The 14,922-nt window shown below is 38.9% G+C and overlaps 1 pseudogene; it reads right to left on the bottom strand.

Annotated features, from left to right (window-relative positions):
* Positions 1 to 2,886: 2,886 nt before the first annotated feature.
* LOC141570022 (large ribosomal subunit protein uL1-like) lies at positions 2,887 to 13,982 on the bottom strand (annotated as a pseudogene).
* Positions 13,983 to 14,922: the final 940 nt, after the last annotated feature.

The raw sequence follows: 14,922 nt of genomic DNA, 5'->3' as shown, positions 1-14,922 counted from the left end.
AGCTTAATTTTCGTTTGTGTAAAGCATTCCTGAAGAATATTTTCACTAATTATTGTGGACTAAAAAGCGGTGTAATAAATCATAAATTATTTTTTTTTAAGATTTTATTGGGGAAGGGGAACAGGACTTTATTGGGGAACAGTGTGTACGTCCAGGCCTTTTTTCCAAGTCAATTTGTTGTCCTTTCAGTCTTAGTTGTGGAGGGCGCAGCTCAGCTCCAGGTCCAGTTGCCATTGCTAGTTGCAGGGGGCACAGCCCACCATCCCTTGCGGGAGTCAAGGAATCGAACTGGCAACCTTGTGGTTGAGAGGATGCACTCCAACCAACTGAGCCAGCCAGGAACTCAGTGGCAGCTCAGCTCAAGGTGCCATGTTCAGTTTTATTTGTAGGGGGCGCTGCCCACCATTCCTTGCAGGACTGGAGGAATTGAACTGGCAACCTTGTGGTTGAGAGCCCACTGGCCCATGTGGGAATCGAACCGGCAGCCTTAGGAGTTAGGAGCACGGAGCTCTAACCGCCTGAGCTGCTGGGCCGGTCCAAATCATAAATTCTTAAATGGGCAGGTCATGGTGGGTAATCATGCCCTAGGCACATAACATTTTTAGTAAAATTTTTTATGTTTGCCTTAAGCAAGTCCTGTCGTTTGTTTTTGTGCATATAAGTTAATACAGTTTTGAAATAGGCCATAACCACCCTCAAGAGAACACATAATCGTAACTATCCTGCAATCCAATCCCTGCCATGTCTTCTCCCTCCCTCATGTACTCTTCCTTACCTTCCCTCCTTAATCTCAAATGCATAAAAGAAATTGCAAACTGTTATTCTCTGCAGCACTCGAAAGCTTGCTCCCCAGCGTGTCCTTGGTTTGGCTCAAATAAATTCTTACAGAAATTCTCTACAGGTTTGGATGTTTCTTACCTTGACAGTATAGAATTTCAGTTTGGTAATGTTTTCTTTCAACTCATTGAAAAAATTATTCCATTATCTTCTGGTTTCCATTTTCTCTTTAAAAGTAACCCTTATTATCTTTGGGATTTTTATATTCTGGATATTCTCTTCCAGTTCTATCTTCCAGATCACTAACTGTGTCTTAAACTTTGTCAAAAATTCTGTGAAACCCTTGCATTGTGTTTTCTTTTTTCTTCCCAGAATGATTTCCATTTCTTGAAATTTTTTTTTTTCAAATTTGCAGTTGATTAAGGATGAATTTAGTGGTTTGTTTTGGTCAATGGAATGCATTGGAAGTGATATTCTAGGATTTCCAAGGTTAGAACATAAGAAGTTTTGAAGCTTCTACCTGGCCTTTTGAAATGCTTGTTATGGGAACACTTAGCACTCATGAAGCCTCCACTTGGGAGCCCAGCCATGGTGCTGCAAAAAAACAAGCCATGTGGAGAATGAGTAGGCACTCGTCCAGTCATCAAAAGTTCTAGCTGAGCTCCTAGCAGACAACAAGCAGCAACTTGTCTGCTGGTATCTGTGCAAATGAGTTAGATATCCAATCAATTTGAGTCTTCTAACTGCATCCCAAATTCCAAAGTTTGCAGTCAGACATGGAAACAGATTAAGATTAGCACTAGATTAGACTCAGTGCTGCTCTCTCACCTATCTTTTTCATGTCATCCTTCTCCCCCATCTTTACTTATTAATTCTCAGAGTTTTGGAAACTCCATTTTTAAATCCCTTTTCCTGCCACTCATTTATTCTTATTTCTCTGGACATGAAAGCATCCATTTTAGACTAGGAAGAGATGGAAAATGGGGCTGAATGTATATTAATACGATTAGAATTTCTGAGACAAAACAATGTACGTAAAATGTGCAGAACATTGAAAAGAGTGGTTTTATTCTTTTAAGACCAAATTTTATGAAGTTATCCTATAGAACTATTGATTAGTGATTCAGAACTTATACATATCTGTAAAAACAATTATGCCACTTATACTGTCATGGTATGTTGGAAATTACTTGCCTTACTAAATGCAAATATACTGAAATCCTGGTATTGATGAGGAAAATTAATGCTTTTTTTAGTCTAAGACTACAATTTTTTTTCAGGGAAACATTATTTAACCCATAGCTTAAACAAAGTAATAATAATATATTTTAGGACGAGATATAATTTTCAGTGGAAATGATTTGACATAAGTATGCAAATCTAGGTACTAACATGCTGTGTTACAATGTGGTTTAACACACTAATAATCTACAATGGAAGGTTGTTTTCTAGGGAACCTCTGAATTAGGGGGAAATTTTTTTAAACAAAACAGTATATGATAATAATAAGCACTACTTTGTGTGTTATGCATAGCATTTTAAGTTTATTTTGTTTCTTAGGCTTAATGAGCAGTCATTATATAATGTAATATTGAATGCTCACTAAACATTAATTGTGCATTGGGTATTTTTCAGAAATTATACTTTTGTTGATTAGGAAATATAAAATGTTTTCTCTAAATTTTAGGTGAGTAAATTCTGAAACAGTATGCCCTTAATTTATTCTCATATAACTACATATTAAGCCATCATTTTCCATATCCAATTACTGCTACTGATAACATATATCCTATGGTAAATGCTTACTATTTGCCAAGTACTATTCTAAGCACTTTAAATGTATTTTCTAATCTAATCCTCCCAGAAGTCAAAGGCGGTATGCCCATACTACAGATGAAGAAACCAAGTCACAGAGAAGATAAATAACCTACATATTTTATGGCTGTAATATTAAATGATGCTTAAGTTTATGCAGTCAGTCTAAATAACACATCTTAAATTATATGAGTTAGACTGGGCTTTATTTTGCTACTCTCTTTTTCTAATACTACCTTTTTAAATTATTTATTTATTTACTTATTTATTTATAATGGTAGCACTATGGTTTATTTAGCTCTGCCTTAGTACATGGGGCTTTCCCATGGTGCTCTGGATACATAAAGCCTGGACGTTCTGCCAGTTCTTTTTGAGCAACAACACCGGGAAATTGACAGCTAAGTGGCTGTTGGACACAAGCTCAGTATCTGTTATTTGCATGTGGCCAGTGGCCACTGCCAGACAACTTGTTGGTGAATTTCACTTCATCAACGTTGGCCACCATGTTCTCATTGTGGGTCAGCAAGGAAGGACTTGCTCTGGCCTGGGCCCAGGATTCATTGCATCTGCTTGATCAGAGACTCTGAAGCCAAAAAGGCATCATACTTCTTGGCCAGCTTTTGACCAGTTTCTTATTCTTCTTTAGTTTCTTCAGTTCCTCAATGTCCATGTGGGGGACATCTACAGCCTAGGCCTCGTCACAGTGCTGCTGGTCCCCCAGAATATACGGTAGAACTTGGGGCAGGGAGTGGATATAGGCCTGAGGTGCCCGAGAAGCATTTGTCCTTCTGAGGGTCTAGTTTCTCAAGCTGACCTGTAGCTACTCCATCTCCAAAACCTTTCTACGCGTGTGCGCTGGTTTCGGTGCAGGACTTCCTGCACCGCGTCGGAGACTGCTGCTCATAATTGCCTTGCGACGCAAAAAAACCGGAAATGAGCTCTAATACCTTTTCTTTAAATGACTGTTAAGGGCACTAAATTACCACCAGTACAATGCCAGATGCTAACACTTAGAGGTTATGATAATGTTAAAGACTGAAAATTGACTTGGCTTATTTTGAAAGCTTACCAACCAAAAACTCCAGTGTAAATTAAAACAAATAAATAAAAAAATAAAACCCTAGTTACTCTGATACAATCTTACTAGGCTAATCCTTTAACAACCACATTTTCATCTCCATAGCAAATGTCTGGAATGCAAAGGTTGGACTTGAATGTTTTACTGTTGCAGTATTAGATGATGATCTCAGTGTGAACTCTTCCAACATTCCATTCTGCATTTGTCTTCTACTATCAAAAACCATAGTTTTTAGAAAATTCCTTGCTCACAAAGATACCTGTATTTCTGTGTTCTATGTATTATAAATAATAGTTTAGCCTGGAAAATGTCAATCCTCTTTTCAAATAGAACCTCTGCCTCCTTTTAAATAGAAACAAACACACACACAAACATGTTTTTGCATTCCTTCACTTAGTTCTCATCTGTAAACCCAAACATGTAACTTTAGATAATGTATGCCCTTTCCACCATATTGTTTGAAATTAAAGAATCAAATTGCAGAAACACATATACATCAAATTATGAACTTTTTTTTTAATCCTTTGAAATAAAATTTTTACTTGAATAGACTAGAGAGATGATGATTCATGCCGTAATTTTACCTCATGAAACTATAGCAAATCTCTTTTGGTTAGCATCCCAGCCAAACTCTAAATGTGACTAAATCTAGATGGAATATAGCTGTCAGATTCTGTAGTCGTTTTAAGTTTCTTAAATATATACCCAGGTACTGTATTTGACCACCTGTAGCCACCAGTTATAGAGGGCACTGAAAATAAAATCACTCTATGATTTTAAGTCCGAAATAGTCAATCACTTTTTTGCTATAGTTCTGGGAGATGCAATTATTATATCAAACACTACTCGTATATAATTTTTGCCTTGTCATTCAGTTCTGTGTGTTTCAATATCTAGCATAGATTTTCTTTAATAATAATAGCCAAATGAAGAAAAATAGCTACCATTTGAGAAACTACTATATGCTATGTACCTTTCATACACCATTGCCGATGGTCTTCACAGTCCTGACAGTTGTTGCCCATAGACAACAGTAATACTCTTTGTTCTAGTACTTTGAGCTCTGACTCAGTCCACAAGGGGGAGTTTCTTTTTTTTTTTCTTTTTTTAAGGAGGGTGCAGCTCACAGTGGCCCATGTGGGGATGGAACTGGCAACCTTGGTGTTATTAGCACCACACTCTAACCAGCTGAGCTAACCAGCCACCCCATGAGGGGTGTTTCTATGGTTTGATTTGGTTTGGTTTGCTTTAAGGAACATTGTACTAGCCATGGCTAGTGGCTCAGTGTGTGGCCATTTATCAAATGCCCTACCAAGACTGCAATAGCAATAATTGCTAAGAGCTAGTGCTACACCTTCTCCAGCTCTCTTGCTCTTCTTTTCAATTCTGTATCCATGAGGTTATGGAAGTCAGGCTTAGGACTAGGTAGAAGCCTAAACCACCTCCCCTTTCTTTGCTTTTGCTTTGTCTCTCTTTTCCCAGGTGACACAATCAAGTTCAGTGTCTTGCCCTGGCACTAGAAGGTCTGGGGTGGATAGCTCTATGCTCAGGGAACAGTTTTTCTCTTCTTATTTGCCCCTTGTTCTCTAGCTCTGGTAGATGTCGTTTTCATAGCACTGGAATGGCAAATTTCAAGATCTGGGTATGAATGGGGGGTGAGGTAGGAAGGAGAGAAAATACTTGCCATTTGGTTTGTGGTGGCCATTGATTTCTAGGGCCTCCAGCCTAAAGAAGTGGAATTTTACCCTCCTTCTGGTCCAGCTCTCTGGAGTTTTACCTTAAGGTTGGGAGCCAAAGATCTAGCTAACAATGAGGATTATTTTGTCTTGTTTTGCTCCTGTTTGCTACAGCTCCCTCAACACCAACACAAAGAGAAGGAGCAATAGGCCCAACACCAAATTTAGGTATTTCTGGCTAAATACCACCCAGCACCATCCTGACACTAATCCATTATTATAATTTTAATACGTTATACTAGCAAACATCTGTACTATGTGTTAGGCTCTGTTCCAAATGATTTAATCCTCACAGCAAACATATTGTCTTTGCAATGAGATAATCCAATAAGAGTTGAAAAGTATTATATTCTGAATGTTGGAAGTGAAAAAGGAGTTAAAATATATGAAATGGCGGCTTGTAGGGGTGCAAGCCTCCTTAGTGCTGGTATGAACAAGTTTAGCTCTTAGCTGAGACTCGATGTGAAAATTATAGATGTCACTTAACATCATATATGATATCATTAATTACTGAAGGGAGAAAGATTGAGATTTTTCTTTCTTAGATTTATATGTATTAATTAATGGGGCTATCATTCTGTGTTCACTTTTGTGGAATAATAACTCCAAATTATTTCTAAATTATTATTTACCTAGTAAATGAAGCACTTTCTTCCATGGATACTCAGGATTCAGGTTATAAACATAAAAAATGGGAACTGAGAGAAGAAATGTTACTTTCTATCCATGCCCATCACAAGATTCTTACTTATAAGTCATAATTCAAGGATGTCAGCCAGCTTCAACTAAAAAGCCTACAAATAAAATCATTTTAGAAGATGGGAGATCATAGGGTCTGATAAGCCAGTTTACACTGTTCTAATGTAGCTTTCCATATATTGTGTTGCACGATAGATCAAAGTCTCTACAGATTGTTAGGAAGATCTAAAACAAAAGCAGCCAGAAGTTGAAACCAGATACAGAGGAGGGTACAAGCTGGTCAATGAAACCTAGTAAAATAGAGCAAAAGTGGAATCAGATATTGGCTAAGCACAGAAACCAAGTTGCCCAAATGACACAATAAAAACTATTATAGGAAAGGGCAGACACCTAAGATATACTTAGGATTTCGATCTGTTTGGGCTGAAAGAAGCAATCAAGGGAGAGACATACACACACAGCAAAGATGTGCTGTGACAGCCTCTATTTTAGAACGTAAAGCCTTACAGATGTTCCTGCACTGGCCTTGAAGGCACAGGGCTCCCAACCTGGCGCTTGACAGATGCTAAGGTCAGGCTCCCATGGGTCAGGTAGCTTGGCTTTGTTTCCTAAATATTAATGTCACCCTTCTGTCTCTTAAGTGAATTCAGGTGGTTGTAAAAGGCACTGAACCAGACAGCAGGAGAAAGGGTATAAATCTCTCTCTGCTAATAAGAAACAACTCAAGGCAGAGGATCCGCCAGCATTAAATCAGAAGCCTTGTTTGTATTGTGTTACTAAGAGCAGGCATTGACCCATTTGCAACGGTTCTGCCCATTGGCTCTTTCTAAATGTGGAAAAGCATTTATCACCATTCTTGGGATCATTGGGATTACTGGCTCTGACTTCAGATAAGTAGGATAAACAAACCTTGGCTCAAATGGAAGCTTCTTCTGTTGCATTCCTTCACATCAGACTCTCACAGCTTACTCTAATAGAGAATTTCTAATGGATTACCTATATTTGCTTATTTGTTTTTCTTATGTGTCTTGATCTTCCACATATGTGGCTAATGGATACCTCTTAAGAATGTTGTCATTTAAGGTGTTTCCTAATGACTAAATATTTGCCCTATTTTGGCAGTGATAATCAGCTCACTTGCAGATAGGGTTGTCCAGTGGATTTAGTTTTTGCTTTCATTTCAGGCAAGGGTCAAATAGCTTATGGACAGGTCCCTTTTTAAAAGCATCAATGATTTATTTATTTAATAGTCCTACTTAAGTTACCTTATATGGGGATCGGCGGGGAAAAATTATCCTTATGCCAGTGGATAGGCTGATTTCACATGATCTCTCCACTAAAAATTATGGCATAGGTAATTAAAAACATTTAAATGTTTCAAGACTTCTCTCTTATGGTTATATACATCGCCCTACCCCTACAATCTATGCTTGCGATTCCTAGCTTAGTAAAATAGGATAAGAAAGAATTGGGGGTAAAGTGCAAGAAAATGGAGTGAATGAGAGAGCCACTTATAACTGGTTCAGATTTAAGTACTGGGTTATTGATTTGCATGTAGGTTAGTTCCCCAATATGGAAAATATATGCAGAGCTGACCTATAATTTTATTTTTTAATTGCTATATATAATTATATCTCACTTGTCTAAAAGGCATTCATCCAACAACCTGTCATCTCAGCAGTATAACCAAGATCTAGGAAATAAGGGAGAAAAGCTGTGATAAACGAAATGAGAAATTTTAATTTTTGTACACTAATGCTCATGAGCTTTACCCAGAAGGCAGCCCTTTGAATTTTCAGTCAGTCCCTGTTTTCCCTGCCTGTAGAAGCAACAGATTAGAAAGGAAGACAAAGTAGCAGCACATTGATAGCATAAGAAGTGGTCATGGACAGCCGTACAATGAGGGAAGTGACAAAAAAAAGTGTAAAAGCAGACTGAAGGCCTTAAAAATTTTAGGCATCTGAGTAAATCTATTATATATGACAAACAAATCTACACATTGGAATGACGGAATATCTTTTACATGATACTAAGATGTTTAGATAAGTAATTAGAGGTTACTAAAGACCTTTAAGTGCTAGAATAACAGTCAGATTTAAACATTAGTTTTAATCAACCAGACAAATAATTTAGCAAGAACCCTACTACCTGGACTAGCTAGGATCACAGAGGTCAATAAGTTACACTCCCGGTCCTCATGGGATTCACAGTGTGGAGAAGAGATTGTAGGAGTCAAAGGTTCTAGGTCAGGCAGAGGAATGGCTAGAATACAAAAGATGACAAAGGGATGAAAACAAGACTTAGACGTGGAATGTGGATGTGGAAGGTGACAGAGAGCCAAGATTCTAAGGTGAATCCTGATTTCCCATGTGGGCAGTTGCATAGATCATGATATGAAAAGTTCTCCAGACTGCAGATGGTATATCATAGCATATCTCAACCTCCATAATCGCATAGGCCAATTCCCATAATAAATCTCATGTTTATGCCAAAAAATGTATACACATTTGAAGAGATGTTATCTGTATTACTTTTCAAAGTTGCATTGAATTACAGTAGCAATGTATAGTGTGACGTTCGCTCAAAAGATGGCGTTAATCAAGTGAATGCTAGCTTCCTTCATTGTACAATTTTAGTACAACCTTTTCCTATCTTATACGTGTATACGTTTCTTGGCACCCTCTGTATACAATCTGTTATTGGTTCTGTTTCTCTGGAGAACCCTGACTAATACAACTACGTATATGTGATGATAGAAGCTGTAGGTGAAGATGAGAATACTGTATATAGAACCAGAAAGATAAAGTACAGCAACTTTTGAAACATCTACATTTACAATATGCATAGATGAAGAGTTTGGAAAGGGAATTTAGAAGGATTTGGTCCAAGGAATAGGAATAAAATCAGGAGAGAGTGGTGTTATGAAAGCTAAATAAAAGATCAAATAAGTGAGTACTGAGAAGTGATTTTTGGATTTGACAATTGGAACATCTTTAGGAAGCAGTGAAAGGGGAAACAAGTATCTAAAAGTTTGAAAGGTAAATGAAAATTGACAGAATAGGGACAGCCAGTATTGCCTTTTTCAAGAGGCTTGGCTGTGGAGGTATCGTAGACAGCTTCTAAAATGGCCACACCTGGTATGCATGACTTTGTGCAACCCTTCCCACTTGAATGTGGGCTAGACTTAGTGACCTGCTTCGAACAAATAGAATACAGCAAGTGATAGACTGTCACTTCCCAGACTGGGTTATAAGACCAGATTCTGTCATGCTCGTCCTCTCTTGCACTCTGCTGTCTCTGATGGAAGCCAACTGCCACATTATGGTGACTTCTAGCCAGTAGCCAATAAGGAACTGAGGCCCTCAGCTCTACAACCGACAAGGAACTAAATCCTGTCACTACCAGATGAATGAGCTTAGGAATGGGCCCTCCCCATAGACAAACTTTGAAACGACTGTAGCCCCAGCTGACATCTTCATCGCGGTCTTACAAGACACCTTGAGCTAGAGGACTTAGCTAAAGCCATACCAGGGTTCTTGAGCCCCCCGAAGTTATTTACAACTGCTAAGCTTTAGGGTGATTTTTTATACATATATATACAGCAATGGATAACTAATACAGAAGACAAGGTGTGAGAGAGAAAATATTCTTAAGAAGAAAAGATTTTGGAAAGAGACTTTTTTTTTTAAGATAAGGAAAATTCAAGCATTTTATATGCTGAAAAGAAAGTAGAGAGATTTTGTAAATAAAGCAAGGAGGCAGGATCCTTGGTAGAGCAAAAGGAGATGAGAGGATACTAAATAACAGCCTCGCTACAAAAAGTGTGGTCTGTGGACCCACAGCATCAGAATCTCCTGGAAGGTTATTAGAAATGCACCATCTCAGGCCCCACCCCAGACCTGCTGGATCAGAATCTGCATTTTAACCAGATCCCCTGGTTACTCATAGGCAGTCACCCAGCACTCAGGGAAACAAAAGAGATCTCACCAGCAGGAAGGTAATCTCCACCTGAATCTGAAGGGACTGAAATAGAAGATGGAAATATAAATACATTATTAGATGGAGTTGAAAAGGCAAGAACTTGTTCATAAAAATTGCTTCAGTATTTTCTATGAAATACGAATTCATTCAGGGCACAGTGCCTGAAATAAGTAGCAAAGAAAGGGAAAAAAAAATGACATAAGTGGCAAAGAATCCCAATAGCTACCAAAGTGAGTGGAACAGGGAACTGAACCAAGAAAATATATAAATGTTTTGCCAAACAGTACTAGGAGCCCAGCTGAGTTTGGAGAGTAGGAATTTGTTAGGTGTGGGTGTAAGTGATTTCTTCGGTATTGCTCAGCAATCTGTGTAAAGAACCAGAAAAGGCAGATAGCAGCATCAGTGCAAGGATGAGGTACAAAAGCAGGTCAAGTCCCAGAAATGGGACCGCGAATTGAAATAATGCACTAGAGTGTCTCGGCTAGAAAGGAAAGAAATTTGAGTCCAAGCTGGGGAAACACAGAGGGTTTAATGGACAAGTGGCTAGAAGTAAATATGAAGAAACTCAGAATACTGGAAAAATAGGCAGTATTTTCAGAAACCAAAATAAAAGAATGTAAGATTTCAGGTGTTTTGTTTTGTTTTTTAAACTGGATGCTAAAAACACTTCAGCCTCTCCCTCCATTTCAGTTTCCAAGAAATAAGAGAATAAATATAAAAACCGTAACCATGTTATTTAACAAGCCCAACCCAAGGATTGTAGTTGATGAACTAACTTTATGTGGTTGGTTACTATTCCTTATTAAGTGAGGGAAATAGTTCTGCTGCCCCCTGGAGATCTCCAACAGGCTTCCATGACTCCTTTGGCCTCATGGGAAAAAGACACTCTTACGTTCACCTGAAGTCACAAAACACAGTCTGAATATGGAATTACTAGGACCAATTCTTTGTAAGAATCATGGTTCTAAAATTGATTAAAATGAAATTCCCTCCTCTTCTATAGTTAGAGCCAGCGTCAGGCTAGCCTCTTGACACCTGGAAGAGGAGATGACATTAGTTTCTTTTCTCTCTTTGCTTCTCTTCTGTCAGTGTGCTTTTCATAACTGTATGTCCCCTTGAGGATTAGGGCACAAAGCGAAAGGAAAGGAAAGGGGGCCCAGACAGTTCTCATTTGACTGATACTGTTATAAAAGATGCCGTGCTCTCTAGGCCTTGCAGGTGTTTAAAGAGGACTCTCTCAAAGGCATTTTGTGGGTTCTTTGGTTGTTTATCCACTTGCACGTGCTGTGATAAATTCATGTTCTTTAGTGGTTCTTGCTGCTTTCCCTCTAGATTCTCAGTCCATTTGCACAGACCCTCTCTTGAAAAGGTGTCTCCTTTTCCGTTGGCAGAAGCACTGGAACATTTTTTAAATGGCCTTTGGCTGATATTCCAAGAGTTCCATACCTCATCCCTGATGGGCATGCAACTTTGGCTGGTGTCAGTTACTTCTCAAAGCAGAAGCATGTCTCTGTCTTTGTCCTTTCTTCTCAGGCTAATTGCAACAGGATGTGAGTATCTGCTGTCTAACGGTCTTGGTCAGATCTTCCAATTTCAAAACCAGTTACTATAAATAAATTAATTGCAGTGTTGTAAAACAAGTAAAGGTGCTCTTGGTAGGCCAGAAATTAAGAGGCATCCCTGAAGGTTAAAAAGTAGATGGACTCAGTTTGAGGGAGGAAGCAAAGCTCAAAACAAAGGAATAAGAAGACTATTGAAAAAGTGAGAGTTTATTTAGAGGTGCTAAAGGTTCAGAATAACTATATAAGGGGAGCAAGAAAGAGCCAGTGGAACTATCAGGAATATTGGTTTGAACACAAGTAGCCAGAGAGCTCAGCTCCTCCCCACTTGCTGGTTTATGCCAAGCAGTGGATAGCAGAAACACACACTTCTCATATGACCTAGCCTTTCCGCTCCCAGATTGTTGCGTCCAGCACAACACGAGCAGTGAGAGTACAAGAAGGGGCGGCTTTGGGTTAAGTTTTAAGAAAGAAACATACAGAGACTTAATGCAGTTTAAATCTCAGAAGGCCAGGGGGCTCACGGTTCTGAAAGACGAGCCCAGATCTGAGCCGATTGGAGGTTTTTATTGATAGGTATACAAAGGAGCAGCAGTGTTTTTGGCACGGTCTGTGAGACTCATCACGTTATAGAAACAACCCAAACCAATTATGCTGATCTTCAAACAGCCGAAGCAGAAAGTCCTTGAGGTGAGGTATGCAACTCTTTTAAGGGACATATATTGCATGTTGAAATTGTTTCACAGAGCGGAGCAGAGAGAGTTTAATCTTATCACTCTCAAGACATTTTTCCCAATTAGGTGAGAGGGAAAAGTCAGAGCCAGCAGCAGCTTTTCCCAGGCAGGGGGAAAGGGAGACAAGGCCCCTTCCCAAATCTTTGTAAGGCAGCTCATGGGGGGTCTCCATGGGGTTCCGCCTGGCTTGAGTTGTCCCTACCCCGTGGGGAATCTTACTCGTCATTGGCCGCAAAACCTCTTTTGGAGACTAGATAGAGAGAAATATACAGTCCCAGAGATGCACAGTCTCACAGACTATTCTTTCCTTAAGGAAAGACACAGGCGGGGGGTGGGGGGGGGCAGTCTGCTAGGCTGTTGTGTGACAACATCAGATATTTACCCACAAGAACTGAAAACATGTCTATACAAAGACTTGTATGTGCACACTCACACAACATTATTCATAAAAGCTAAAAATTGAAAACAATTCAAATGTCTATCGATTCATTGATAAGTGGATAGACAAAAAAAAGGTAAATCCATACACTGAATACTTACTAGCAATAAACAGGAATTAACAACTGATACATGCAAAACCATGGATGAACCTCCAGTTCTTATGCTAAATGAAAGAAGCCTGATACAAAAGACTACATATTGTATGATTACATTTATATGAAATTTCTTTAAAAAGACAAAATTATAGAGACACAAAGAAGATCAATGTGTGCCGAAAGCAGAGTGGGAGAAGGGACTGAGGGCAAATGGACATAATGACGTTGTAGAGGACGATGAAAGAGTTCTAAAACTGACTTTGGGAATCAACTGCTGGCGGTTGGAGTCATTGAAGGAAGTCAGGACACTTCATGACTAAGATTTGAACATCAATATTGAAACTGTCTAGGATGATTATGGAATTCTGATGGAGGGTAGGACTGAGAGGGATTTTCTGGGAGACAGGATAATGATAGCAACAACGAGCGGTGAGTGATGAAATTAATGGTGTGAACCTTGAAGAAGGCAGTGCTTTTACACAAAAGTGGAAAACTAATGGTTAAAACTGACAAAGAGAAAGGTGGAAAATATACCATCTTCCCTCAGGTCTTTGCACATTGTGGGGCGTAAGACGATGAGCAACTTCTTCTCAACGGGGTTATAGTCAAACTGGTATGATACGAAGGTAGCTAGTGAAAGCAAGGGGGAGGCACATTCAGTGGGGGAAAGCTGAAATATACTCGGAGAGAGGGTATGTAAGAGTTAGGCTTGTATTTGAGAGTATGTAATAGAATCTCGACCTAGATTAATCAAATGGGGAATTTATCTTTTTTAAATAATTATTTTTAAATTACAGTTGACATACAATATTATATTAGTTTCAGGTGTACAACATAGTGCTTAGACATTTATGTAACTTGCGAAGTGGTCACTCTGATAGATCTAGTACCCATCAGAAATAGGGAATTTCTTGATGTTATGAAATAAAGAGAATAAGTATTTCAGGGTTGGTATTGTAGTTACATGAGGTCATCAGGGAAGGATTCTGCTTGGTTCCTATGACAACATTCCTAGAATGTGGCTTTCGACTTCCTGGTGTCAAGATGGCTTCTTTAATGGCAGACATCATGACCTACTTATAGACAGGAAGAAGACAATGAGAAGGGCAAAAGTGTATGCCAACTTGAGTCTGACCCTTTTAACAGTAAAACAATAGTTTTCCTCGAAACTCTGAAGTAGACTTCCATTTATATCTCATCAGCTAAAACCATGTCAAATGACCACTCCTATCTTTAAGGGAGTCTGAAAAATCAGAATTGTTGCATGTAACATACATGTTACAAGTAAAATTGGTATTCTGTTAGTAAAGAAAGAGGGGTAATAGATTTTGGATAGGTAATAAGTGAATGTCAGAGTGTTCATTTATTATAATTTCACATTTTCTGAAAGGCACTTAAGGAGGTTTTGCAAAGATGTTAACACCATAGCAAAGCTTTAAAAAAGTATTAGAAATAAAGCAAAGGAGAAATAAGAATAAGATTAGAAGACAGTGGTGGACGTGGAGTTCATTCACAAAATTGGCTCTAAGCTTTCTAACAGCCAATTTAGAGGAAAACACTTTAAAGGAAACTCAATGTCCTTGAGAACAGGGTTTGTTGTTTGTGTGTTTGGTTGGTTGTTGGGGGAGCACTCCAAAAGGCATAGTAAAAGAGGAGTAGCATGGTTGGGCAACCACCAGAGGGAGAGTGATTTATTGGGGAGAAAGCACAAAGCAATAGAATGACAGCAATACTTTCAAAGACAGGATAGAGTGTAAGTGTTAGTGGAAGAGGGAGATTGTGATTTGCAATTGTGAGAGTGATGAAGGATGACATAGGTTAGAAGACTTTTAGGATTAATTGGCTTTGCGGTTCAAAATGGACCCTGGCCATGTCCTCAGATGGTGTCAGACCTGATGAGGCTAGAGTCTGTGCCTCTGTCAAGAGCTTTGAGCCTTTGCTCCTATTCAAAATCACGATGCGTGTTGTGAGCTCCTGAAGAGACATCTGGCCAGAGGAAAGTGACGT

The sequence above is a fragment of the Rhinolophus sinicus genome, chromosome 1 (genome assembly GCF_057876585.1).
Source record: "Rhinolophus sinicus isolate RSI-liver-muscle chromosome 1, RSI-T2T, whole genome shotgun sequence".
Taxonomy (NCBI): domain Eukaryota; kingdom Metazoa; phylum Chordata; class Mammalia; order Chiroptera; family Rhinolophidae; genus Rhinolophus; species Rhinolophus sinicus.
The sequence above is the reverse complement of the archived record's forward strand: the minus strand, read 5'-3'. Positions and strand labels throughout refer to the sequence as shown.